Source organism: Henckelia pumila, chromosome 4 (assembly GCF_033568475.1).
Source record: "Henckelia pumila isolate YLH828 chromosome 4, ASM3356847v2, whole genome shotgun sequence".
Classification (NCBI taxonomy): Eukaryota; Viridiplantae; Streptophyta; class Magnoliopsida; order Lamiales; family Gesneriaceae; genus Henckelia; species Henckelia pumila.
Window position 1 is genome coordinate 95,848,247 of NC_133123.1, and position 26,874 is coordinate 95,875,120.

Genomic DNA, 26,874 nt, shown 5'->3' on the forward strand with positions numbered 1-26,874 from the left:
GATCGAGGTGGAGAATACTTAAGTACCGAGTTTTTGGGCTATCTAAAAGAGAATGAGATTCTCTCTCAGTGGACTCCTCCTATGACACCTCAGCTAAATGGTGTTTTGGAGCGTCGCAATCGAACTTTGTTGGACATGGTTCGATCTATGATGAGCTTCACTGAGCTTCCACCTTTGTTTTGGGGCTATGCGCTTGAAACGACACTATTGTTGTTGAACAACGTTCACACCAAAGCAGTGAATAAAACTGCATACGAGTTATGGAATGACAAAGCTCCTAAGTATTCATACTTAAGAATATGGGGATGTCCTGCTTACGTGAAGCAGACAGTGGGAGATAAGTTGGATAGTCGATCCACCTTATGTTATTTTGTAGGGTATCCGAAGAATTCAATCAGATATTATTTCTATCATCCTACTGAAACAAAAGTGTTTGTTTCGAGGAATGACACCTTCATGGAGAAGGAGTTCTTACTTGATAAGAAAGGCAAGATGATGGAACTCGAAGAAATTCGAGAAGGACCCGAGATACAAAATAACAATCCCGCACCTCTAGAACCAATAAATGACACGCCACTTCCTAGAAGATCCAAGAGGACTTATAGACCTCCTATTCGATTTGGTCTGCTTCTTGAAGGGGATCAAAAGGAACCTGACATTGGATGTGATCCAAGAAACTTCAAGGAAGCAATTTCTGATGCTGATTTGAATTTATGACTTGAAGCTATGCAGTCGGAAATAGATGAAAGAGTGGGTGCCCGGTGAGCCAACTTGTGGCTAAGGGCTTTGATGACTCTTTGTATAAACAATCTTTTGTTTAATATAATTTACACTTTTATTAATGGCAATGGCTTTGTCTTTCTTCATATTGTGATATTGTGATATACTATTGTTGTTTTGATAAAGACCTTGAATATACTATAGTGTATGTAAGATGTGGTAGAACATGGGGATGTCTATCATGAAACGCATCTTATAGTCACTGTATATTCTAAACTGTTCCTAGTCGATTGAGCCGTCCGATAATAAGGATAAGGATCACTCGAGTTTGATACTAGCATTTGCGATGCGGAGTACCACGTTTCATTGGTAAGGAACATAGAGATGTTCGAAGCATGCAAATGGATATTCATATGATGAATGATCGAACTACCCTATCCGGACTTTCCAAGTGGTTATCACTTATCGAGTGGATATAGTCCGCGGTTTTGGTTGTACACCATTAGTCCTTACTACTTGAGACATCATTGAGACTCTATATGCTAGTACTGTGCTTTGACTCGTTTACCGACTCTATTGGGGTCATCAGGTGTCGGGATTGGGTACAGTTACAACACATATAGGAGTCGATGCTTTGTTGTCAAGGATTCACCACATACTTGCGAGTGTGGATATCCTATGCGATCTGAGGAGATATTAGTGTGACGAATCTCTGGCCAGAGTACATGATGTGATTTAAGAAATGGTTTCTTAGTAGCACATGCGATGTCACTATTTGATCTTCAAGATGCATTGCATAGTTATCGAATCTCGAGCGACTCTCGATATACCAATGGTTGTTGATTCGATCGGGATATATGGATGAAGGGACCGTACTGTACTCTAACCAAAATCTACTGGTTCTTGTAGGCACTATCAGTGATACCTAGGGAATCATGGGGCAATGTTGCTAGGCGCTCATACCATGATTCGATGGGCAAGTCGGAAATTGTTGTTCCGAGTCACAAGGAGTTGTGAGCCCACGGCTAGCTGTATCCCTGAACCATTGAGGGTCACACAGTGTAATGGATTTTTAATCCCCGTTGAGATAGTTAAATTTAAAGAGTTAAATTTAATGAACGAAGAAGTTGGACTTCTTATTTAAGAGTAGAGGAGTAAGATTTCCTAAAATGACATAGGGATGGCCATTTTTGGAAATCATTGAATTCGGATTCAGAAAAATTTATCTTGACTTTAAAAGGTGCAGAAATGGTTTCTGTGCACATTGGTGAAATCGGTTTATCAATCGGAGTCACGATGAATTTTATATTAATTTCTGAACATGCGGGCTTTGCTTGTCGGGCTTGAACTTATGACTAATGGGCCCTAAGCTGTTAGTGGCCTACATTATAAATAAGTTATTGCAGTACAGAAATTACACACAACAGGTCACAAGGATTTTTCGAAAACCCTAGTTTATTTTAAAAAGGTGGCCGTCCCCCCTCTCCCTCTACTCGAGAAAAATCCAGCCTGTGATTTTGAATTACAGTCTGGTTTAACGGATCAAATTCGTTAATCTCTTCGTAGAAAACTTCTGATAGATTTTCTAGTGCAATCTATCAGAGGGATTAAATATCCGTTCGTGGACCTGATTGAAGAACAGTTCGTCCATCAGTTCCAGGGATATACAACAAGAGCAGAGAAATCTGTTGGTGTCCAAAATCTCGATTCGAGATTAAAGGTAAAAATTTTATAATCGTTATTTAATTTTTACACACACAATTTAATTGTAAAGGTTTGATACCCATTATGGAATCGTTCCATATAAAATTTTTAAACTTCCGCTGCACCGGGTAACAATCATAATTGATCTGATCGCCGCGTTCTCCAACAATAGACTCGATGCATACAAACCAAGTTTGGTCCTTGATAGATCCTCCCGAAGGAATTGTTCCAATAGGATGTAAATGGATCTACAAGAAGAAACTTGGGCCTGATGGTAAGGTATTGACCTACAAGGCACGATTGGTGGCAAAAGGATATACTCAAAGACAAGGGGTTGACTATGATGAAACCTTTTCACCAGTCGCAATGTTTAAGTCCATAAGAATCTTAATTGCCATAGCAGCATGATATGACTATGAAATATGGCAAATGGATGTGAAGACTGTATTTCTTAATGTAAACATTAAGGAAGATATTTATATGATGCAGCCTGAGGGATTCACATCTGTGGGAAGAGAGCATAAGGTATGCAAGCTTCAGAGATCCATCTACGGTCTCAAACAAGCGTCAAGAAGTTGGAACCAAAGATTCGATGAAACCATAAAGAGTTTTGGTTTCATCAAGAACCCGGAGGAACCGTGCGTGTACAAGAAAGTAGTTAAGGATGCTGTGACATTCTTAGTACTTTATGTTGATGACATCCTACTCATTGGGAATGATGTAGGGATGTTGCAGTCAACAAAGATATGGTTATCAGGTAGATTTTTGATGAAGGACTTAGGTGAGGCATCCTATATTCTTGGGATACAGATCTATAGGGATAGATCTAAAAGAATGATAGGACTCACTCAAGCGACCTACATCGATACCATATTAAAGAGGTTCTCTATGGATGAGTCAAAGAGAGGACATCTACCTATGTGTCATGGAGTGTCTCTATCCAAGTCGATGTCTCCAAAAACTGACGAGGAAATAGAGAAAATGACACACATACCATATGCATCGGCAATTGGTAGTATTATGTATGGGATGATATCTACCAGGCCTGATGTAGCTTTTGCTCTGAGTGTCACGAGCAGCTATCAGGCTAACCCCGGCCAAATGCATTGGAAAGCTGTAAAGGATATTCTTAAGTACTTGAGAAGGACTAAGAATATGTTTATAGTTTATGGGGGAGGAGAATTAAAATTGGAATGCTATACTGACTCTAGCTTCCAAAGCGATGTGGATGACTCGAAATCAACCTCTGGATTTGTATTAGTGCTCAATGGCAGTGCTGTCTCTTGGAAGAGTTATAAACAAGACACTACAGCGGATTCAACCACTGAGGCAGAATACATTGCAGCATCAGCTGCTGCTAAAGAGGCTGTTTGGATGAGGAAATTCGTCCAAGAGTTGGGCGTTATTCCTGAAGCTGTTGGTCCAGTTCCGGTGTACTGCGACAACACTGGTGCCGTTGCTCAGGCAAAGGAATTTGAGAGTCTCTTTATGTAAACAATCTTTGTTTAATATAATTTACATTATTTAAAGGAGTATTCTTTATCTTTCTTCATATCGTTATATGGTGATATAATATTGTTGTTCTGATAAAGACCTTGAATATACTATAGTGCAAGTAAGATGAGATAGTGATGTGAGAGAGAACACTATCATGAAACACATCTTATAGTCACTGTATATTCTAAACCATTCCTAATCGATTTGGGCCGTCTGTAATAAGGATAAGGATCGCTCGAGATTGAGACTAGCATTTGCGATGCCGAGTACCACGTTTCATTGGTAAGGAACATGGATATGTTCAAAGCATGCAAATGGATATTCATTGGATGAATGATCGAACTACCCTACTAGGACTTTTCAAGTGGTTATCACTTATCGAGTGGATGAAGTCCATGATTTTGGTTGTACACCATTAGTCCTTACTACTTGAAACATCATGGAGACTCTATATGCTAGTATTGTACTTTGACTCATTTACCGACTCCGTGAGGGTCATCAGGTGTTGAGATTGGGTGCAGTCACGACACATATATAAGTCAATGATTGGTTGTCAAGGATTCACCACACACCTACGGGAGTGGATATCCTATGTGATCTGAGGAGATATTAGTGTGACAAATCTCTGGCCAGAGTACTTGATATGCTTTAGGTTACGCGGTTTCCTAGTTGCATATGCGATGTCACTATTTGATCTCAGATGTATTGCATAGTTATCGAATCTCTAACAACTCTCGATATACCAATGGTTGTTGATTCGATCGGGATATTTGGATGAAGGGACCGTACTGTACGCTAACCAAAACTTACTGGTTCTTGCAGGTGCTATCAGTGATACCTAGGGAATCATGGGGCGATGTTGCTAGGCGCCCATACCAAGATTCGATGGGTAAGTCGGAAATGATGTTCCGAGTCACAAGGAGTTGTGAACCCACGGCTAGTTGTATCCCTGAACCAATGAGGGTCACACAAGTAATGGATTTCTAATCCTCGTTGAGATAGTTAAATTTAAAGAGTTAAATTTAGCAACAGAGAAGTTGGACTTCTCATAATAAAGCAAAGGGAGTAAGGTTTCCTAAAATGACATAGGGATGGGCATTTTTGAAAATCACTGAATTCGGATTCAGAAAAATTATCTTGACTTTAAAAGGTGCAGAAATGGTTTATGTGCACATTGGTGAAATCAGTTTATCAATCGGAGTCATGATGAATTTTATATTAATTTCTATAATAACAGTCTTGGCTTGTTGGGCTTAAGTTATGACTAATGGGCCTTAAGGTGTTAGTGTCCCATTAGACATATAAGTTAGTCCAGTACAAAAATTATATATAGTACATGATGTGATTTTCAAAAATTACATTGTGAGACCTCATTTCTAATCAACTAATATCAGACAACAAGCGATAAGTAAACAAGAACCCAAAATAATTTTTTTTTTAAAAAGGAGGCTCGCGCGCCCGCGCTGACATCAGCGCGCCCATGCCTAAGCCCCGCAAAAACCAGTGTGCCCGCGCTTATGCTGCGCAAAAACTAGCGCGCCCGCGCTCTAAGTAAGAGCGCCCGCGCCCATACCTCGCAAAGAGGCCGCGCGTCCGCGCCAACAACCGCGCGCCCGTGCCGTCCCCTCGCCCAAAATTGCTAAGGCACTGAATTAAACTCAATCAAAACCTAAACACTTGCATTAAGAGTATTTGACATGCCAATAACAATACAAGTAAGGTTTAGGTTAGAAAAACATTCAATACGGTAGTACCTACATTGATTCTTGCTTACAAAACAATTACGAGAAGTTCGAATGACTAAACATGTTCGCAAAACATAACTAGGTTGACATGCTGATTTGACTTCTAAACGAGTCTCACTTCTATCTCTTGCTCTGGACGCTAACCAGGTCTATGCTGACTTGATCCTGCCCTTCCTGTTGCCAAGTACACATACAAAACAAAGCAACAGCCGGATAACCGGTGAGAATGATAATCCTAGTAAAAGCAACATATCAAGTAATAAAACAATAAACATGCTTCCAAGACAACAACACAATCAATAACAACGTAATGAAATGCATGTCTTTAAACCGGGATATCAAATCTGATAAACAAAGGATGCTGCTGTGCTTTTGGGATCCCGAGGATGAGATCACGTAACGACTCACCGACTCTCCCAATCGAGGTGGTGCCACGTATCCCACTCCTCTAGACTTTGAGAAACTATAATGAGTATGCTAGCACCAGGCGAAACGACTACGACCTAGGCCACTCAATCATAGTTCCCAAACGTCTAAACAAAAAGGGGCGGTTCTGCCCGCTAGAACAAGATTGGCTCAAGATGAATGCATATCAAAACATAAACATAAGCCACATAAACAACTCAAATAACAACCAAATACAAGTTCCACATGCTAGAACAAGTATTGATGCAATATGTGATTTGAAAGGGAAACTCGAGAACCGACAGTCCTGAGTATGCTATCCCGCTACGATGACTGCTTTTACCTTTCAATGTCGTAGATCCAACTCCGGATAAGCTACAACAAAAGATTGTATCAACAACTATACAACCTAAACAACAAACAACGGTTCAAGGAAATCTCTTTACCGTTCTTCGTCCAACTCTCGACGAACAATGCTGCTAACACAGGGCTCGACAAACTCCAACGAATCTGTACGAATACAATAATTGATCAACAACCATGATCACTCACAAGACAAGGCTTCAATCAATACAAAAACGATTCAAAAATCCCAAAACCCAAACCGACGGCATAACGGCTATAAACTGAACAAACCGGAACGCAGACAGCAGTTCAATACTGATATAACCTCATATCAAAGCCCAAAACAACAATAACAAGGCAAACCCATCAATCTCAAAATCCACATTTTTGAAAATGGCTTCCAAAAATCATAACAAATCCGAACGTCGCTCTAATTCAAAACCGACAGATATTAAACGATCAGAACTCTTTCTAGAACAACATACTCGAATCTCGAACGATTCTAACAACATCCAAAAACTAGAATGTATCCGATCGAAGAAGAACTTACAATATAACAGAGCTCTCACTGCAGTGATCGATAATCTGCCTTCAGAAATAAATTCCAACGGCCGGATCGAGCTCGGACTGGATTTTGGGAGCTTGGAGAAACGTTTAAAGCATTTCAATGGAGGGGAGGCGGCTAAGGGAAGGTGATGAATGAATAATACAAGTCATTTCCCTTATAAATATCTAATAAAACTGATATTTGCATTTTAGTCCCTGAAAAATCCAAAATTTGCAAAAAAGACCCTGATCAAAATCAAGTCGGCTCTTGAACTCTGCAATCTCCGATTAACTCAAATAAACTCATTTAAGATAAAAACGGGGCGTTACAATTCTCCCCCTCTAAGAAGAGATTTCGTCCTCGAAATCAACAAGAACCACAACTCATAAGATAGAATAAAGAACTAAAGACAGTAAGAAGAACTCACGTCATCCGAAGAACTCCGGAAATCGCTGTCTCATGTCAGATTCTGTCTCCCAAGTCGCTTCCTCGACTCCGTGATGGCTCCACTGCACTTTCACCAACGGAATCAACTTGGTTCTGAGCTGTTTCTCCTTCCGATCAAGGATCTGAAGCGGTCGCTCAAAGTAGCTCAGAGTCTCGTCTAACTCGGCTTCGTCAGGCTGAAGAATATTAGAAGGATCTGGATGATACTTTTGTAGCATAGAGACGTGAAAAACGTCGTGAATACCAGATAAAGACGGAGGAAGTGCAAGTCTGTAGGCAAGATCGCCTATCTTCTCGAGAATCTCGTACGGCCCGATGAATCTCGGAGATAACTTCCCTCTCTTACCGAATCTGACAGTGCCTCTGAAAGGTGAAATCTTCAGAAAGACTCGGTCTCCCTGATCAAAACTCAGAGGTCTACGCCTGATATTTGCATTGTGGGGACCTCGGGTTGCTAATCTCATCTTAGGGCAATTAATGAACAATTAAAATTCAATAAACATCAATTAATAAACCAAGAGCCAAGTAAATTTTTTTTTTTTTTTTAAAATTTCAGTGTCTCGCTCGATCGGTGAAAAACACCCGATCGAGCGAGCACAATTGCTCAACTCTCGGTCTGGAAACAATTTGGCCTCGCTCGATCCATCAACTTCTGCGGATCGAGCGAGCCAAAAACTAAATTCTCTGTTTTGCAAAATACAGGGCTCGCTCGATCCGTCAACTTCTGCGGATCGAGCGGGCTCAAATTTTCAGAAAATCTGCAGATCACATTTTGCTGTCAATCCGATTCCTTCCAATCTAAATCATCAAAACATGATCCAATACATGATATATCAAGTCCAAAACATGCATATACTCATAAACAAAGTCATAAGCATTTATACATGCATTTATTTACATCGAACAAGTCGCTAAAGATCGATAAACGACATAAACTATATCAAGTTTCATACATGTATTCCAAAACCAACATAACTAAGGTTTAATGCTTCTAAAGTTCAATACATCATCTACAACCCGAGTCCTCACGTGCTAGACTCTCTCCCAACTGTCAATGACATCGATGACTAGCTCCTGCCCCATCTGTTGTCATGCACACATACAAAACAAGACAACAGCCGGATAAACTCCGGTGAGAAAACATTCTCAGTATAACCAACATATAGAAAGCGTTAAATAAATCATATTGACTCTATTTAAACTCGACTCAACAAATAGAGTACGTAAACGCTTTAAATACGAATTGATTCACATAACTTCGAGGCCATTAAGATTCATAAATGATCTTGACATGGATATCCATCTAACGAGTTTGTAACCGACTCACAAATAAGGTTAACAGCAACCTTGGAATAGAATCAATTAAATATAGCATCATATCAACTCAAATATAAAGATCCACTACCTGTGATGGATCGAAAACATCACAATCAAATCAAAAACATAAACAAGTATGTGGTTTTTGCGGGCCAACTCAAGATTAGTCGTTCTTGAGTTTCAAAGTCCCTACTTCGCGATGTCGTCATTATACCTTCGTTTATTTTGATTCTGAACTCTTCAAATCTGAAAGATACAACCAAAATACATATATCAACTTCATTTCAATCTATCATATCAAAATTGAGTCGAAAACAACATAAGATCATCGATCAAACTCATTTCAAACCTCAATCCAACTTCTTCGGTTCAAAGTCGTTGTCTCGAGTCATTGGCCTTCCAAACTCGACTGAAATGGAAGAATAAAATTCTATAACATTCACATCATCAAGATAAGTGTTTCAGCTTAGCTATTGAATATCAAAACAGTCCAAAAACTTGATTAAACGGTATAGCGATTGAAAATCAGTAACCGACGTAATCCCGACTTCGAAACTTGTAATTCAAAATCATATATCAGCATATATCTTATAAAACTCAGTCACATAACATCATATCAGCAGCTAAACTCATCGATATACATGCTAGAAGTCATAACCAATCCATTCAATCATCCAACTTCGATTCGGTAGCGCATATACAATTGATAGAATGTTAAGAACATAACAAACACATATAATCTGATCTCTGCACAATAACGGATTCTGAAACCCATATAAAACATCATAAAACTTACACATCGAAGCCCTCATCATAAGGATTCCAGAACACTTTACGGAATCAAAATCGGATAACCGGAGCAAAAGTTACGGCAATTCGAAAATCATGAAATCAAACCAAAGTGAAGGAAATCGACTTCTCTGCTCAAATTCTGAATTCCTTAGATAATAACACGTATTCATGCTGAGTGTTAGAATTAGAATCTGATAACTTTCAAGCATAATTGCAGTTTAGTCCCTTAAGTCTTCAATATTTGCAATTTAGTCCTCGACCCTTATTTTAATTCAATTTCAATCCTAAATAATTTAAGAATATTAGAATTTAAATCAAAACTCTAAATATTTCCAAATTAAATATACTCGGATTAAAATTAAATAAATTTGGATTAATTTTAATTAATCCCGGGCCTTACATTTCTCCCCCACTAAGACATGAGTTCGTCCTCGAATTCATAAACAGTATAGATATGCAGTCCGCATGCTCATAAGAATAAAGAATAACTGAAAACTGAATAAGAACTCACATCAGTGAAATAGATAAGGAAATCGTTGCTTCATATCATCTTCGACTTCCCACGTTGCCTCTTCAACTCCGTGTCTACTCCATTGAATCTTCCCCAATGGAATAATCTTCGTTCGGAGTTGCTTCGTCTTTCTGTCGAGAATCTGAATAGGTCGTTTGAAATAGAAAAGAGTATCATCCAACTCAGCTTCATCAGATCGAATCACATGAGACGCATCAGATATATACTTCCTCAACATCGATACATGAAAGACATCATGTATTCCGAATAAAGACATAGGAAGAGCGAGTCGATAAGAAAGATTGCCTATCTTCTCGAGAATCTCATATGGCCCAATATACCTCGGAGATAATTTTCCTCGTTTGCCAAATCGAACTGTGCCCCTGAACGGTGAAATCTTCAGAAACAATCTATCTCCCTGATCAAAAGATAACGGCCGTCGTCGTACATTTGCATATCTCGTCTGTCTATGCTGCGCTGTTCTCATTCTCTGCTGTATCAATTTCACTTTCTCAGTCATCTGTCTGATCATATCTGGCCCTAATTCAGGTACCTCAGAAATATCATCCCAATACAAAGGCGATCGACACTTCTTCCCATATAATCAAATGGTGCCATCTCTATACTCGTCTGATAACTGTTATTATAAGAAAATTCCACAAGTGGTATAGAATTTTGCCATGTAATGCCAAAATCAAGTACTACAGCTCTAAGCATATCCTCAAGCATCTGAATAGTTCGTTCAGATTGACCGTCAGTTTGAGGATGATAAGCGGTACTCAAATGTAAATGCGTACCTAGAGCTTCCTGTAGGCTATGCCAAAAGTGCGAAGTAAACCTCGGATCTCGGTCAGATACAATCGACTTTGGCACACCGTGTAGTCTTACCACTTCTCGAATATAGAGATCCGCCATTTGATCATGACGATAAGTCATTCGGTAAGGAATAAAACACGCAGATTTTGTCAATCTGTCGATGATCACCCAAACAGCATCGCATCCTCGAGATGATCGTGGCAACTTTGTTACAAAGTCCATGGAAATGTGATCCCATTTCCATTCAGGAATTGATAAACTCTGTAATAAGCCACCCGCTTTCTTTTTTTCTTTCAGCTTTCACCTGTTGGCAATTCAAACATTTTGACACAAATTCCGTCAAATCAGACTTCATTTGTTTCCACCAGTACTGACTCTTCAAGTCGTTGTACATCTTTCTGCCTCCAGGGTCAACACTGAAGCGACTACAATGGGATTCTTTCAAAATATTCTGTCTTAAGTCTGCAATATTGGGAACAACTATTCGGTCATTTATCATCATTACTAACCTTGTGCTCAGACTGATGTTCTGATCGAATCATTTCAATCGATTTCTGCACATTCTGATCGGCTTTTTGTGCTTCTTTGATACGAATCAATAACTCTGGCTCAGCACTGATTGCATGCACTCTCATCGGCCTTCTATCTGTCTCAAATACATACCCCGAAATACAACAATCTTCAATCAAATTAGATACACCTATCGTAGACAAGGATAAAGCACATACCTTTCTACTTAGGGCATCCGCTGCTGCATTAGATTTTCCCGGATAGTATTTGATTTCATAATCGAAATCCTTCAACAAATCAAGCCATCGTCATTGTCTCATATTCAACTCAGATTTTGAAAACAGATACTTCATACTTTTGTGATCAGAAAAGATTTCAAACTTCGCGCCATATAAGTAATGTCTCCAGATTTTCAATGCAAAGACGATTGCAGCCAATTCAAGATCATGAATCGGATATCTGACTTCATGTGGTTTCAGTTGTCGAGAAGCATAAGCAACAACATGTCCTTTCTGCATTAAAATACATCCCAAACCCTGGTGAGAAGTATCACAATAAACAACAAAATCACCAGTACCTGTAGGGATTATTAGAACAGGCGCTGTAGTCAATCTCTTCTTTAGCTCGATAAAACTCCTTTCACATGCTTCAGACCAAATAAATGGTGCATTCTTCTGTGTAAGCTGTGTAATAGGCTTTGCTATAGATGAAAAATCTTGAATGAATCGACGATAATAACCTGCTAAGCCCATAAAACTTCAAATTTTTGGCACAGATGTCGGTCTCTGCCAACTAATCACAGCTTCAACCTTACTCTGATCAACGAAAATGCCATCTCCTGAAATTACATGACCCAAAAAAACAACTCGCTGCAGCCAAAACTCACATTTGGATAACTTGGCATATAATTTTTCTTCTTTTAATATTCTCAATACAGTTCGGAGATGATCAGCATGTTCACACAGATTCTTAGAGTATATCAAAATATCATCGATAAAGATAATCACAAAGTCATCTAAATATCTTTGAAATACTCTATTCATCAATCCCATAAAAACTGCTGGTGCATTCGTTAGACCAAAAGGCTTGACTATGAATTCATAATGGCCATACCTGGTTCTAAATGCAGTCTTAGGAATGTCTTTGTCTCTAACCCTCAGTTGATGATATCCGGATCGTAGATCAATCTTCGAATATACTAACGATCCCTGCAATTGATCAAATAATCATCGATACGAGGTAAAGGATAGCGATTCTTTACCGTTTCCTTGTTCAATTGCCGGTAGTCAATACATAATCTCATCGATCCGTCTTTCTTTCGACGAATAATACCGGAGCACCCCATGGGGAAACACTCGGTCTGATATATCCCTTGGCCAACAAATCTTCAAGTTGGTCTTTTAGTTCTTTCAGTTCAATCGGTGCCATACGGTAAGGTGCTTTCGATATCGACTGTGTACCTGGCATCAATTCAATACCGAAATCTACCTCTCTATACGGTGGCAATCCTGGAATCTCGTCAGGGAATACATCTGCAAACTCACTCACCACCGGTATATCAGTCAATTTCGGACTAGTCTTCAATATATCGACTGCATAAATAAGGAATCCTTCCGCCCCTTTCTGTAACAAGTCACTCATAGAAAGAACAGATATCAAAAGAATTCTGGCTCGTGATCCCTTACCATAGAATTTCCACTCATCAGTCATATCAGGTCTGAACTTCACAATCTTTTGAAAACAGTCAACTGTTGCTCTGTACTTGGTTAGCATATCGATACCGATAATACAGTCAAAATCGGACAAACCAAGAACAATACAGTCAAGTTCGACTTCATTACCTTCATACTGTAGTATGCAGTTTCTAACAGACTTCACAGATACTATACCTTTTCCCAACGGTGAAGATATAGATACTACAGTTGCTAATGGTTCCATAGGCAATGAATGTAATGCAACAAAGCGTTCAGAAATGAAGGTATGCGACGCACCAGTATCAAATAACACGTAGGCAGGATAACCATAAAATCGTCTGGCGCCGCTTGTGCTTGTTCTTCTGTCAGTGCAAACACTCGTGCTTGTTGCCTCGGAGGTTGATTTACAGTTTGACCTCCTCCTCTTCCTTGTGCTACAGACTGTGGTTGGAAAGAGTGCACTGAAGATATCTGTCTGTCAGTCTGAGCTACTGGTCTAGACGATCCAGTACCTTGAGCACCTTCAGAACCTCTTTGGGGACAAACCCTCGAAAAGTGTCCCATCTTGTTGCAAATATGACAACTACCAAACACGCCTCGACACTGATCATTAGAATGTCGACCACCACACTTGGTGCAATACACCTCAGACCCACCAGCTCGGGATTGTCGTGATCCACTTGAACTCGAAGAACTACCACCACCTGATCTCTTAAACTGTTTGCTCTTGCCTTTAAAGAAACTCTTCTTTCCACCACTGCTACCTCCAGCTTCAAATCGAGGTGGCGGTGGAATTTGTGGCTGTTCTTGAGACTGTCTCACTGGTTGTGGCACAAACTGTGCTCCTCGTTGTTTCAGTATCCCTGCTTCTGCACCCTTTGCTCGATTCAGAGCATCAGCAAAGGTATTCGGTCTTCTCGAATTCACAAGTGTAAATACATCAGGATTCAAGCCATTGATAAATTGATCGGCTTGAGCTTCATCACTAACAGCGATATGTGGAGAAAACTTCAACAAGATGGTGAATTTGGAAACATATTCCTCGATATTTAACTGTCCCTGTTGCAAAATCGCAAACTCTGCTCCTTTGTCCTTGCGATAAGACACAGGAAAGAAACGCTGATAGAAAGCAGTTCGAAATACAGACCAGGTAATAACAGTACGTTGGTTCTCCAATGATTTCTTCGTCGCTATCCACCAACTCTTGGCAAGGCCATGCAGTTGATGAATAATCAGTCTCACACGACAATCATCTGAATAGTCAATAGACTCAAATAACTGCTCAATATCTTCCAGCCAGTTCTCGCACTCTATAGCATTCTCAGTTCCTTGCAACTTTGGTGGTTGGAATGACTGGAATCGTTTCAGAAGTTTCTCCATCGGATTAGCATCACTAAACTCATCAGTACAAGTACTACCCTGTCCATGTTCAGAAACTGTCACTGGGACCTTTGCAGCATTTGTCTGTTCAGGCTGATTCGTAGCCAATGTCTGTCTAACCCTCGGTGCTGGTCGGGGAGGCATATCTGATAATCAAACAGATTAGTGTACAGTTCAATCTCAATTACAACAAGTCTGTTACAGTCCACATTTCCTTCATAAAAGATCGAGTTTTGATTCATCCTCATAATACATGCTAGTACTTCAATCAAATAACCAGATAACATGTAATTCAAACCATTGTATAGCATATTCTTCGCAAATTATCACAGCATCATGTGACAATTTAATATCTGTAATCAATCAATCATATACCATACAATTATAAAAGCAATAAATAAATCAGAATAGAAGACTCGATCTACCCCGCTCATCTAATCTCAGTCCAAGAAACTTATGCTTTGATACCACCTGTTGTGGGGACCTCGGGTTGCTAATCTCATCTTAGGACAATTAATGAACAATTAACATTCATTAAACATCAATTAATAAACCAAGAGCCAAGTAAATTTTTATTTTTTTTAAAATTTCAGTGTCTCGCTCGATCGGTGAAAAACACCCGATCGAGCGAGCACAATTGCTCAACTCTCGGTCTGGAAACAATTTGGCCTCGCTCGATCCGTCAACTTCTGCGGATCGAGCGAGCCAAAAACTAAATTCTCTGTTTTGAAAAATACAGGGCTCGCTCGATCCGTCAATTTCTGCGGATCGAGCGGGCTCAAATTTTCAGAAAATCTGCAGATCACATTTTGCTGTCAATCCGATTCCTTCCAATCTAAATCATCAAAACATGATCCAATACATGATATATCAAGTCCAAAACATGCATATACTCATAAACAAAGTCATAAGCATTTATACATGCATTTATTTACATCGAACAAGTCGCTAAAGATCGATAAACGACATAAACTATATCAAGTTTCATACATGTATTCCAAAACCAACATAACTAAGGTTTAATGCTTCTAAAGTTCAATACATCATCTACAACCCGAGTCCTCACGTGCTAGACTCTCTCCCAGCTGTCAATGACGTCGATGACTAGCTCCTGTCCCATCTGTTGTCATGCACACATACAAAACAAGACAACAGCCGGATAAACTCCGGTGAGAAAACATTCTCAGTATAACCAACATATAGAAAGCGTTAAATAAATCATCTTGACTCTATTTAAACTCGACTCAACAAATAGAGTACGTAAACTCTTTAAATATGAATTGATTCACATAACTTCGAGGCCATCAAGATTCATAAATGATCTTGACATGGATATCCATCTAACGAGTTCGTAACCGACTCGCAAATAAGGTTAACAACAACCTTGGCATAGAATCAATTCAATATAGCATCATATCAACTCGAATATAAAGATCCACTACCTGTGATGGATCGACAACATCACAATCAAATCAAAAACATAAACAAGTATGTGGTTTTTGTGGGCCAATTCAAGATTAGTCGTTCTTGAGTTTCAAAGTCCCTACTTCGCGATGTCGTCATTATACCTTTGTTCATTTTGATTCTGAACTCTTCAAATCTGAAAGATACAACCAAAATACATATATCAACTTTATTTCAATCTATCATATCAAAATCGAGTCGAAAACAACATAAGATCATCGATCAAGCTCATTTCAAACCTCAATCCAACTTCTTCGGTTCAAAGTCATTGTCTCGAGTTGTTGGCCTTCCAAACTCGACTGAAACGGAAGAATAAAATTCTATAACATTCACATCATCAAGATAAGTGTTTCAGCTTAGCTATCGAATATCAAAACAGTCCAAAAACTCGATTAAACGGCATAGCGATTGAAAATCGGTAACCGACGTAATCCCGACTTCAAAACTTGTAATTCAAAATAATATATCAGCATATATCTTATAAAACTCAGTCACATAACATCATATCAGCAGCTAAACTCATCAATATACATGCTAGAAGTCATAACCAATCCATTCAATCATCCAACTTCGATTCGGTAGCGCATATACAATCGATAGAATGTTAAGAACATAAAAAACACATATAATCTGATCTCTGCACAATAACGGATTCTGAAACCCATATAAAACATCATAAAACTTACACGAGATCGAAGCCCTTGTTGTAAGGATTCCAGAACACTTTACGGAATCAAAATCGGATAACCGGAGCAAAAGTTACGACAATTCAAAAATCATGAAATCAAACCAAAGTGAAGGAAATCGACTTCTCTGCTCAAATTCTGAATTCCTTAGATAATAACACGTATTCATGCTGAGTGTTAGAATTAGAATCTGATAACTTTCAAGCATAATTGCAGTTTAGTCCCTTAAGTCTTCAATATTTGCAATTTAGTCCTCGACCCTTATTTTAATTCAATTTCAATCCTAAATAATTTAAGAATATTAGAATTTAAATCAAAACTCTAAATATTCCCAAATTAAATATACTTGGATTAAAATTAAATAAATTCGGATTAATTTTAATTAATCCCGGGCCTTACATGCATACTTCGCCTGTCTATCTTGAGCTGACTTCATTCTGGTCTGAATGATCTTAACCTGCTCTGCCATATCTCTAAGCATCTCCGGTCCCAAATCTGATGACTCGGACAATTCATCCCAAAACAACGGAGATCGGCACTTCTTACCATACAAAGCCTCAAAAGGCGCCATACCGATACTCGCTTGGAAGCTGTTGTTGTAAGAAAACTCGACAAGAGGCAAAGAATCCTGCCAACTAGTGCCAAAGTGTAACGCCCCGATTTTATCTTAATCGACTTTATTTGAGATAATCGGAGATTCCAGAGTTCAAGAGCCGACTTGATTTTGATCAGGGTCCTTTTTGCAAATTTTGGAATTTTGAGGGACTAAAATGCAAATATTGGATTTGTTAGATATTTATAGCTCCTTTGACTTTTCTCCTTCACTCATCCTTCCCCTCCAAGCCGTCTCCCTCCATGGAAGGCGACTCCAAAGCTTTTCAAGCTTTTATATTTCTCTCCGAGCTCGATCCGTCCGTTGGAATTTATTTCTGAAGGCAGATTAGCGATCACGGCTGAGAGAGCTTCGTTCTATCGTAAGTATTTCTCCGATCAAAGACATTCTAGTTTTGGGATGTCGTTAGAATCGATTGAGTTGCTAGTATGTTGTTCTTGACAGAGTTCTGATCGTTTATTCTCTGTCGATTTTGAAATAGAGCGTCGTTCGGAATTGTTATGAATTTTAGAAGGGATTTTCGAAAAAATGAGTTTTGTGATTTGTTGGAATTGGATTGTTTTGTTTGAATGATGATTGATAAGAGTTGTTTGGATTGATATTATGCTGTCTGCATTTCCGGTTTGATCAGATTATAGCCGTTATGCCGTCAGTTTGAGTTTTGGATTGTCTATCGATTCGAATTGTTGGAGCCAAGCCTTCAATTGAGTTGTATGTTAATCTCGAGCCTTATTACTTCTGGTACAGATTTATTTGAGGCTAGTGGAGTTGCGAGATTGCAGCTTGGTGCAACTTGGAGATTGTAGCCGGTATAGTATCGACTTGCTTATTATCGTTAATGTTAGAATGAATCTTGAATTAAGGAATCGTTGTTGTTTCCAGGTTTGGAGCATCGACATTGTTGGATAGAGGTATAAGATGACTTAGACTGGAATGGAACGTGTGACTCGAATCCGACTTGATTCGAGTGTTCCGGAAAAATCACATACTTGCATGTTATTTGATTATTTGAGTTATTTGAGTTATGTTTTGCATTGCATTCATATTGAGCTAAGAATCCTTGATTTGAGCAGTGGGCAGGACGACCCTTTTATGATAGACGTTTTGGGGATTATATTGCGAGTGGCCTGGGTGTAGCCGTTTCACCTAGTGCTAGCATACTCCTTATAGTCGCACCAAAGTCTAGAGGATGGAGATACGTAGCACCACCTCGATCGGGAGAGTCGGTGGGTTGTTTACGTGATCTCGTCCTCGGGATCCCAAAAGCAAAAGCAGCAACTCTTTTGATTATCCGACTTGATAATCCCAGATTTAAAGACATGCATTGCATTTATGCATCTGAATTGAGTTTATATATGCTTATGGAATTGCATGGTTGTTAATTGAATATCTGAAAGTTGATGCATTTCGTTTGAGATGTTTTTATGATATGCATGTTTGTCTCTTTTACTGGGAATCATATTCTTACCGGATTATCCGGCTGTTGTCTTGTCTTTGTATGTGTGCTTGGCAACAGGTGGGGTAGGACCGAGTCAGAGATTGCGTGACTAGGCGGAAGAGTTGATAGAGTGAGGCCTTGTTGTTTTAGAAGTCGAATATGTAATCGAACGTAGATTTTATTCGAACTCATTTCGTATCGGTTATGGAACTTAGATTGATGCATGTTCTATTAGTTTGAGATTGTATAACTTTAGAACTACTTTGTATTGGAGTATGCATGTGTATTAACGTTTTGAGTTGCGTTGTTATGCATGATTTCGTTTTGGAAGTTTTGGAGCCGAACCTCCTTGTTTTTCTGCTGTTCCCAAGTTCTGCAGCAGGGGGCGCTCGGGCTGCTGTTTTTAGCCGCCCGGGCGCACACCCCATTCGAGCCCAACAGCAGGTTGCTATTTTTGGAGGCGCCCGGGCTGCAGATTTTAGCCGCCCGGGCGCACCCCCTTTTAAAAAAAAAAATTTCTTGCTTTTAGTCTTGGATCTTGTTTGCTTAATTGTTGTCTAATCCGAGATTAGTTGTTTAGAACCGAGGTCTCACACAAAGTCTAGCACTACCGCTCGCAGCATATCCTCTAATGTCTGGATAGTCCGCTCTGACTGTCCATCAGTCTGAGGATGATAAGCTGTACTCAGATGCAATCGAGTACCAAGTGCCCCCTAAAGACTGTGCCAAAAGTGAGAAGTGAATCTAGGATCTCTGTCTGAAACGATCGACTTCGGCACACCATGCAATCTCACAACATTTCTAACATACAACTCAGCCATCTGATCATGACGATACGTCATCCTGTACGGAATAAAACACACAGACTTCGTCAATCGGTCGATCACTACCCAAATGGCATCGCATCCTCGAATGGATCGTGGTAGCTTCATGATGAAATCCATGGAAATGTGATCCCACTTCCATTCAGGAACATATAGACTGTGCAACAGACCTCCTGGTCGCTTCCGTTCTGCTTTCACCTGCTGACAATTCAAACACCGAGATACAAACCTCGCTACGTCGCTCTTCATTCTCTTCCACCAAAACTGAATCTTCAGATCGTTGTACATCTTACGACCTCCAGGATGAATACTAAACCGACTGCAATGAGCCTCTCGAAGAATACGCTGTCTCAATTCCGAAATATGAGGCACAACAATACGGTTATTCACAAACAAAACATCGTCTCTAACCTGGAATTCAGACTGATGCCCAGATCTGACTTTCTCTACTGAAACCTGAATGCTCGGCTCAGACTTCTGTGCTACTCTGATTGCAACAAACAACTCCGGTTCGGCTTGAATAGCAAACACTCTGATAGTCTCCCTATCTGTTTCAAACTCTAAACCAGAAGTGCAACAATCATCGATCAACTGAGAAACACCAATAGTAGAAAGAGATAAAGAACAAAGCTTTCGGCTCAAGGCATCTGCAACTGCATTCGACTTTCCCGGATAATACTTGATTTCACAGTCCAAATCCTTCAACAAATCTAACCATCTTCTCTGTCTCATATTCAGCTCTGCCTGTGAAAACAAGTACTTAAGGCTCTTATGGTCAGAAAAGATCTCGAAAGACTCACCATAAAGATAGTGACGCCAGATCTTCAGAGCAAAAACAATCGCAGCTAGTTCAAGATCATGAACCGGATAATGAGTCTCGTGCGGTTTCTGTTGCCTCGATTCATACGCTATCACATGCTTATGCTGCATAAGAACACAACCCAGGCCTCGGTTAGAAGCATCACAATAGACTATGAAACCTCCAGTACCCTTCGGAATAGAAAGAATCGGAGCACTGGTCAGTCTCCTCTTCAGATCAACAAAGCTAGTCTCACAATCTGCAATCCAGACAAAAGGCGCATTCTTCTGAGTCAGCTGGGTAATAGGCTTGGCAATAGACGAGAAACCCTCGATGAAACGACGGTAATAACCAGCTAAACCCATGAAGCTTCTGATCTCAGGTACTGATGTCGGTCTAGGCCAATTCATAACCGCTTCAATCTTGCTGGGATCGACAGAAATCCCATCTCTAGGAATGATATGACCGAGAAAGACGACTCGATCCAACCAGAATTCACACTTAGACAACTTGGCAAACAACTGCTCAACTCGCAAAATCTGCAATACGATCCTCAAGTGCTCTGCATGGTCAGTACAGTTCTTCGAGTAGATAAGAATATCATCGATAAAGATAATGACGAACTCATCTAAATAATGCTGAAAGATACGGTTCATCAAACCCATAAAAACCGCTGGAGCATTAGTCAAACCGAACGGCATGACTATAAACTCAGAATGACCATACCTCGTTCTGAATGCGGTCTTAGGAACATCTTCCTCTCGCACTCTCAGCTGATGATAACCTGACCTCAGATCAATCTTCGAATAGACAGAAGAACCCTGCAGCTGATCAAAAAGGTCATCTATTCGGGGTAAAGGATACCTATTCTTAACTGTAGCCTGATTCAACTGACGGTAGTCGATACAAAGCCGCATAGAGCCATCCTTCTTCCGAACAAATAGCACAGGAGCACCCCAAGGCGATACACTAGGTCTGATGTATCCCTTGGCAATCAAATCTTCAAGTTGCTCCTTCAACTCTCTCAGTTCAATAGGTGCCATACGATAAGGAGCTTTGGAAATAGGTTGAGTACCTGGCACCAAATCGATGCTGAATTCGATCTCTCGCAAAGGTGGCAATCCAGGAGCATCTTTCCGGAAACACATCAGCAAAATCTCTAACCACTGGTAAATCTACCAAAGCTGGGCTAGATTTCAGTACATCAACTGCATAAACCAAAAATCCTTCTGCACCTCTCTGTAACAAACGAGTCATAGATAACACTGAAATCAAAGGAATTCTAGATCGAGAACCCTTACCAAAGAATTTCCACTCGTCTGCCATTTCAGGTCTGAACCTGACAACCTTCAGAAAACAATCAACTGTTGCCCTGTACTTGGTCAAAGCATCTATACCGACAATACAATCAAAATCTGACAACCCAAGAACAATACAGTCGAATTCTAACAAATTCCCCTCAAAACAAAGTTCACAGTTCCTGACTAGTCTGACAAAAACAATTCCTCCACCCAAAGGTGAAGTAACAGCTACTACTGTAGGCAACAACTCAGTAGGCAAAGCATGCAATAACACAAATTTCTCAGAGATAAAGTAATGGGAAGCACCTGTATCTATCAAAACATGAGCAGAATAACCGAAAATCAAACAGTTACCTGCTATAACATCGTCAGGTGCTGCCTGAGCCTGATCCTCTGTCAAAGCAAAGACTCGTGCCTGCTGTCTTGGAGGCTGGTTCGCACTAGAGTTACCTCCCTGTCTGTTCTGCTGCTGAGGCTGGAAAGAGTGCACTGCAGAAGACTGCCTCTCGGGTTGAGCTGCAGGTCAAGATGAACTTCCGCTCTGAGCTCTATCTCTGCTACGCTGAGGGCACACCTTAGAGAAGTGTCCCGGTTGCTGATAGGTGTTACAATTACCAAAGACTCCCACACACTGATCCGGTGAGTGTCTTCCCCCACACTTGCTGCAGTACAAGGATGATGACCCAGAACTCGGTCCTGAAACGAATTGCTTCGAACCGCTGGAACTAGAAGAACTGTTCCCCTGCCTCTTAAACTGTTTACCTCTTGCTTTGTACTTGTCCTTTCTATTTCCCCCACTGCTACCACCTTCATACCTCTGCTGCTGGTTCTGATGCTGAGATGGTTGATTCTGATACTGAGACGGTTGGTTCTGATATTGCCTCTGTTGCTGTGGTGCCACCTGATTACCTCTTTGCCTCCACAAGCCTGCTTCTGCTCCCTTTGCGTGATTCATGGCATCCGCAAAGTTGTTAGGCCTGTTGGTGTTAACCAACGTGAAGATGTCGGGGTTCAACCCATTGATGAACTGATTTGCCTTAGCTTCTTCATCTCCGGCAATTAGCGGTGCAAAACGCAATAGACTATCAAACTTGGCAACGTACTCTTCGATGTTCAGATTCCCTTGCTTCAGATTTGCAAACTTTGCTCCCTTATCCTTACGATACGAGATAGGGAAAAATCGCTTATAAAACTCAGATTTAAAAAGAGTCCAAGTAACCTCTGTACCTCTAATCTCAAATGCTTTCTTTGTCATGATCCACCAGCTCTTAGCACCACCACGCAGCTGATGAATTACTAACTTGATTCGGCGATCATCGGTGTAGTCAATGGAATCAAACAACTGATCGATATCATCCAACCAACTCTCGCAGTCAACTGGATTTTCTGAACCCATCAATAACGGCGGATTGAACGACTGAAACCTCTTCAGCAAGGTTTCCATAGGCGTTTCTGAAGCATCCAACTGATCAACTTCAGTGCTAGCTTGCTCAGTCGCAGGGATAACTGGCGGTGTGTTTCTGTTTATCACTCGACGAGGACCCATCTGATAATCAAAGGTTAGGACACGAGATATCTCAATCGCTACAATCAGTGCCCTTACAACCGCTTGGAATACCGGATACCAGTCGATAACATAAGCAGTTATATCTCAAGTAGATCATGCTTTATAAAAGTAAATCACATAACCATGTAATTCAAATAATTCTCAACAATAAAGTATGCTCGCATGGAATTAAGTATACAGTTAAATAATTCAAACACATGCGAGGAGCCATTACACGCAGACTCGATCTACCCGCTCACTCTAGTTCAACCAAGAATCTTAAGGCTCTGATACCACTTAATGTGAGACCTCGTTTCTAATCAACTAATATTAGACAACAAGCGATAAGTAAACAAGAACCCAAAATATATATATATTTTTTTTAAAAGGAGGCTCGCGCGCCCGCGCTGACATCAGCGAGCCTGCGCCTAAGCCCCGCAAAAACCAGCGCGCCCGCGCTTATGCTGCACAAAAACTAGCGCGCCCGTGCTCTAAGTAAGAGCGCCCGCGCCCATACCTCGCAAAGAGGCCGCGCATCCGCGCCAACAACCGCGCGCCCGCGCCGTCCCCTCGCCCAGATTGCTAAGGCACTGAATTAAACTCAATCAAAACCTAAACACTTTCATTAAGAGTATTTGACATGCCAATAACAATACAAGTAAGGTTTAGGGAAGAGAAACATTCAATACGGTAGTACCTACATTGATTCTTGCTTACAAAACAATTACGAGAAGTTCGAATGACTAAACATGTTCGCAAAACATAACTAGGTTGACATGCTGATTCGACTTCTAAACGAGTCTCACTTCTATGTCTTGCTCTGGACGCTAACCAAGTCTATGCTGACTTGATCCTGCCCTTCCTGTTGCCAAGTACACATACAAAACAAAGAAACAGCCGGATAACCGGTGAGAATGATAATCCCAGTAAAAGCAACATATCAAGTAATAAAACAATAAATATGCTTCCAATACAACAACACAATCAATAACAACGTAATGAAATGCATGTCTTTAAACCGGGATATCAAATCTGATAAACAAAGGATTGCTGCTGTGCTTTTGGGATCCCGAGGATGAGATCACATAACGACTCACCGACTCTCCCAATCGAGGTGGTGCCACGTATCCTACTCCTCTAGACTTTGAGCAACTATAATGAGTATTCTAGCACCAGGAGAAACGACTACGACCTAGGCCACTCAATCATAGTTCCCAAACGCCTAAACAAAAAGGGGCGGTTCTGCCCGCTAGAACAAGATTGGCTTAAGATGAATGCATATCAAAACATAAACATAAGCCACATAAACAACTCAAATAAGAACCAAATACAAGTTCCACATGCTAGAACAAGTATTGATGCAATATGTGATTTGAAAGGGAAACTCGAGAACCGACAGTCCCGAGTATGCTATCCCGCTATGATGACTGCTTTTACCTTTCAATGTCGTAGATCCAACTCCGGACAAGCTACAACAAAAGATTGTATCAACAACTATACAACCTAAACAACAAACAACGGTTCAAGGAAATCTCTTTACCGTTCTTCGTCCAACTCTCGACGAACAATGCTGCTAACACAGGGCTCGACAAACTCCAAAGAATCTGTACGAATACAAGAATTGATCAACAACCATGATCACTCACAAGCCAAGGCTTCAATCAATACAAAAACGATTCGAAAACCCCAAAACCCAAACCGACGGCATAACAGCTATAAACTGAACAAACCGGAAACGCAAACAGCAGTTAAATACTGATATAACCTCATATCAAAGCCCAAAACAACAATAACAAGGCAAACCCATCAATCTCAAAATCCACATTTTCGAAAATGGCTTCCAAAAATCATAACAAATCCGAACGTCGCTCTAATTCAAAACCGACAGATAATAAACGATCAGAACTCTGTCTAGAACAACATTCTCGAATCTCGAACGATTCTAACAACATCCAAAAACTAGAATGTATCCGATCGAAGAAGAACTTACAATATAACAGAGCTCTCACTGCAGTGATCGATAATCTGCCTTCAGAAATAAATTCCAACAGCCAGATCGAGCTCGGACTGGATTCTGGGAGCTTGGAGAAACGTTTAAAGCATTTCAATGGAGGGGAGGCGGCTAAGGGAAGGTGATGAATGAATAATACAAGTCATTTCCCTTATAAATATCTAATAAAACCGATATTTGCGTTTTAGTCCCTGAAAAATCCAAAATTTGTAAAAAGGACCCTGATCAAAATCAAGTCGGCTCTTGAACTCTGCAATCTCCGATTAACTCAAATAAACTCATTTAAGATAAAAAGGGGCGTTACATACATTATTCCAAGCTAGGAATTCGAAAATCCCTTCTCCCTTTCGTGAGAGAATTCAGTCTGTAATTTTTGGAAAATTACATTCTGAATTGACAGATCAGATCTGTAAATCTCATCGAGAAACATCTGATAGATTTTATATTGCAATCTATCAGAGGGTTTAGTTTTCTATTCGTGGACCTGATTAAGGAGTTGATCCAGACTTCAGTTCCTGGGATTTATAACAAGAGCAGATTTAATCTGTTAGAGTCCATAGATCAAGCCATAGCTTGAAGAGGTAAAATTATAATTGTTATTATTATTTTACTCAATTGTTTTAATCACAAAGGATCTGGCATCCATAGATCTGGAATTGTTCCAGATCATAAAATTTTAAACTTCCGCTGCCTTGGGTGCCGGATCACACAGATCCAGGAACAGAGTTCCAACATGTATTGGAAGCTAGCTCAGAATTGGTTGATTTGCCAATTATTATCGAATTGCTGATATTTTCCAGATGAAATTATGAGATTACTTCTAGTCTGTGCGATGGAATTCAATATGTAATTGATGTCAGGTATCTTATTGACTTCGAAAGTACCTTATAGAATGGCCCCAACAGAACTGCAAGAATTGAAGGAAATACAGATCATTGAGATTTTGGGCTAATTATCAGAAATTGAATAAGGCTACGATAATTAATTGTTATCTTTTTTCCTTGACTAGAGGATTGATTTGAGCAATTACAGAATTTATCGATTCTAATAGATGAGAAATGAATGCAGATGTGATAGAATTATTGGTTCTAATGCCTAGTCTGTCAATGAATTAGACTGAGCGAGATCAATTGAATGCTTTATGAACAGATTAGTAGTTCAGAATCGAAAGAAGATCAAATTCCGTTGAATTTTATTCTGAAACTATCTATATCGGTATGAGATTGTGATATAATATTTGATAGTTCTTACAGATGGCATGAGATGTTGTATTTGAAGCTATACCATATGATGAAATAGCGAGGAGCTATACAAGAAATGTTATTACTTGCTATGAAAGATCGCCAAAAGAGTTTGATTCTGGAATTGATATGACTCGATGATATTGCAGAGACGTTGAAATCTAGTGTATCAGAGTACTATTTTGAGTTGAATAGTACTGTTGTGCTACTGGTTGTTTTGAGTTTGGGATTGCTTGAAGTAGATTTAAACAAATGAAAAATTATGCTGTCTTGGATATGCTACAAATATGAGAAGATAGCTGAAAAAGAAGTTAATGACATGATGAGATGACATGAATTATTCAAATCTATTGTCGAGTTGGAAACTTTAGATTTATTTGATAGATTGTGGCATTGATTGTCAGATATTTTGAGTATTTGGTTGTATGTGATTTCATTCTACCATTCTCTTTTCGATGGATTGTCTGAGTTGACTATCCAAAATTTGAGGAGATGCTCAGAATTATAATACCTGATTCGGT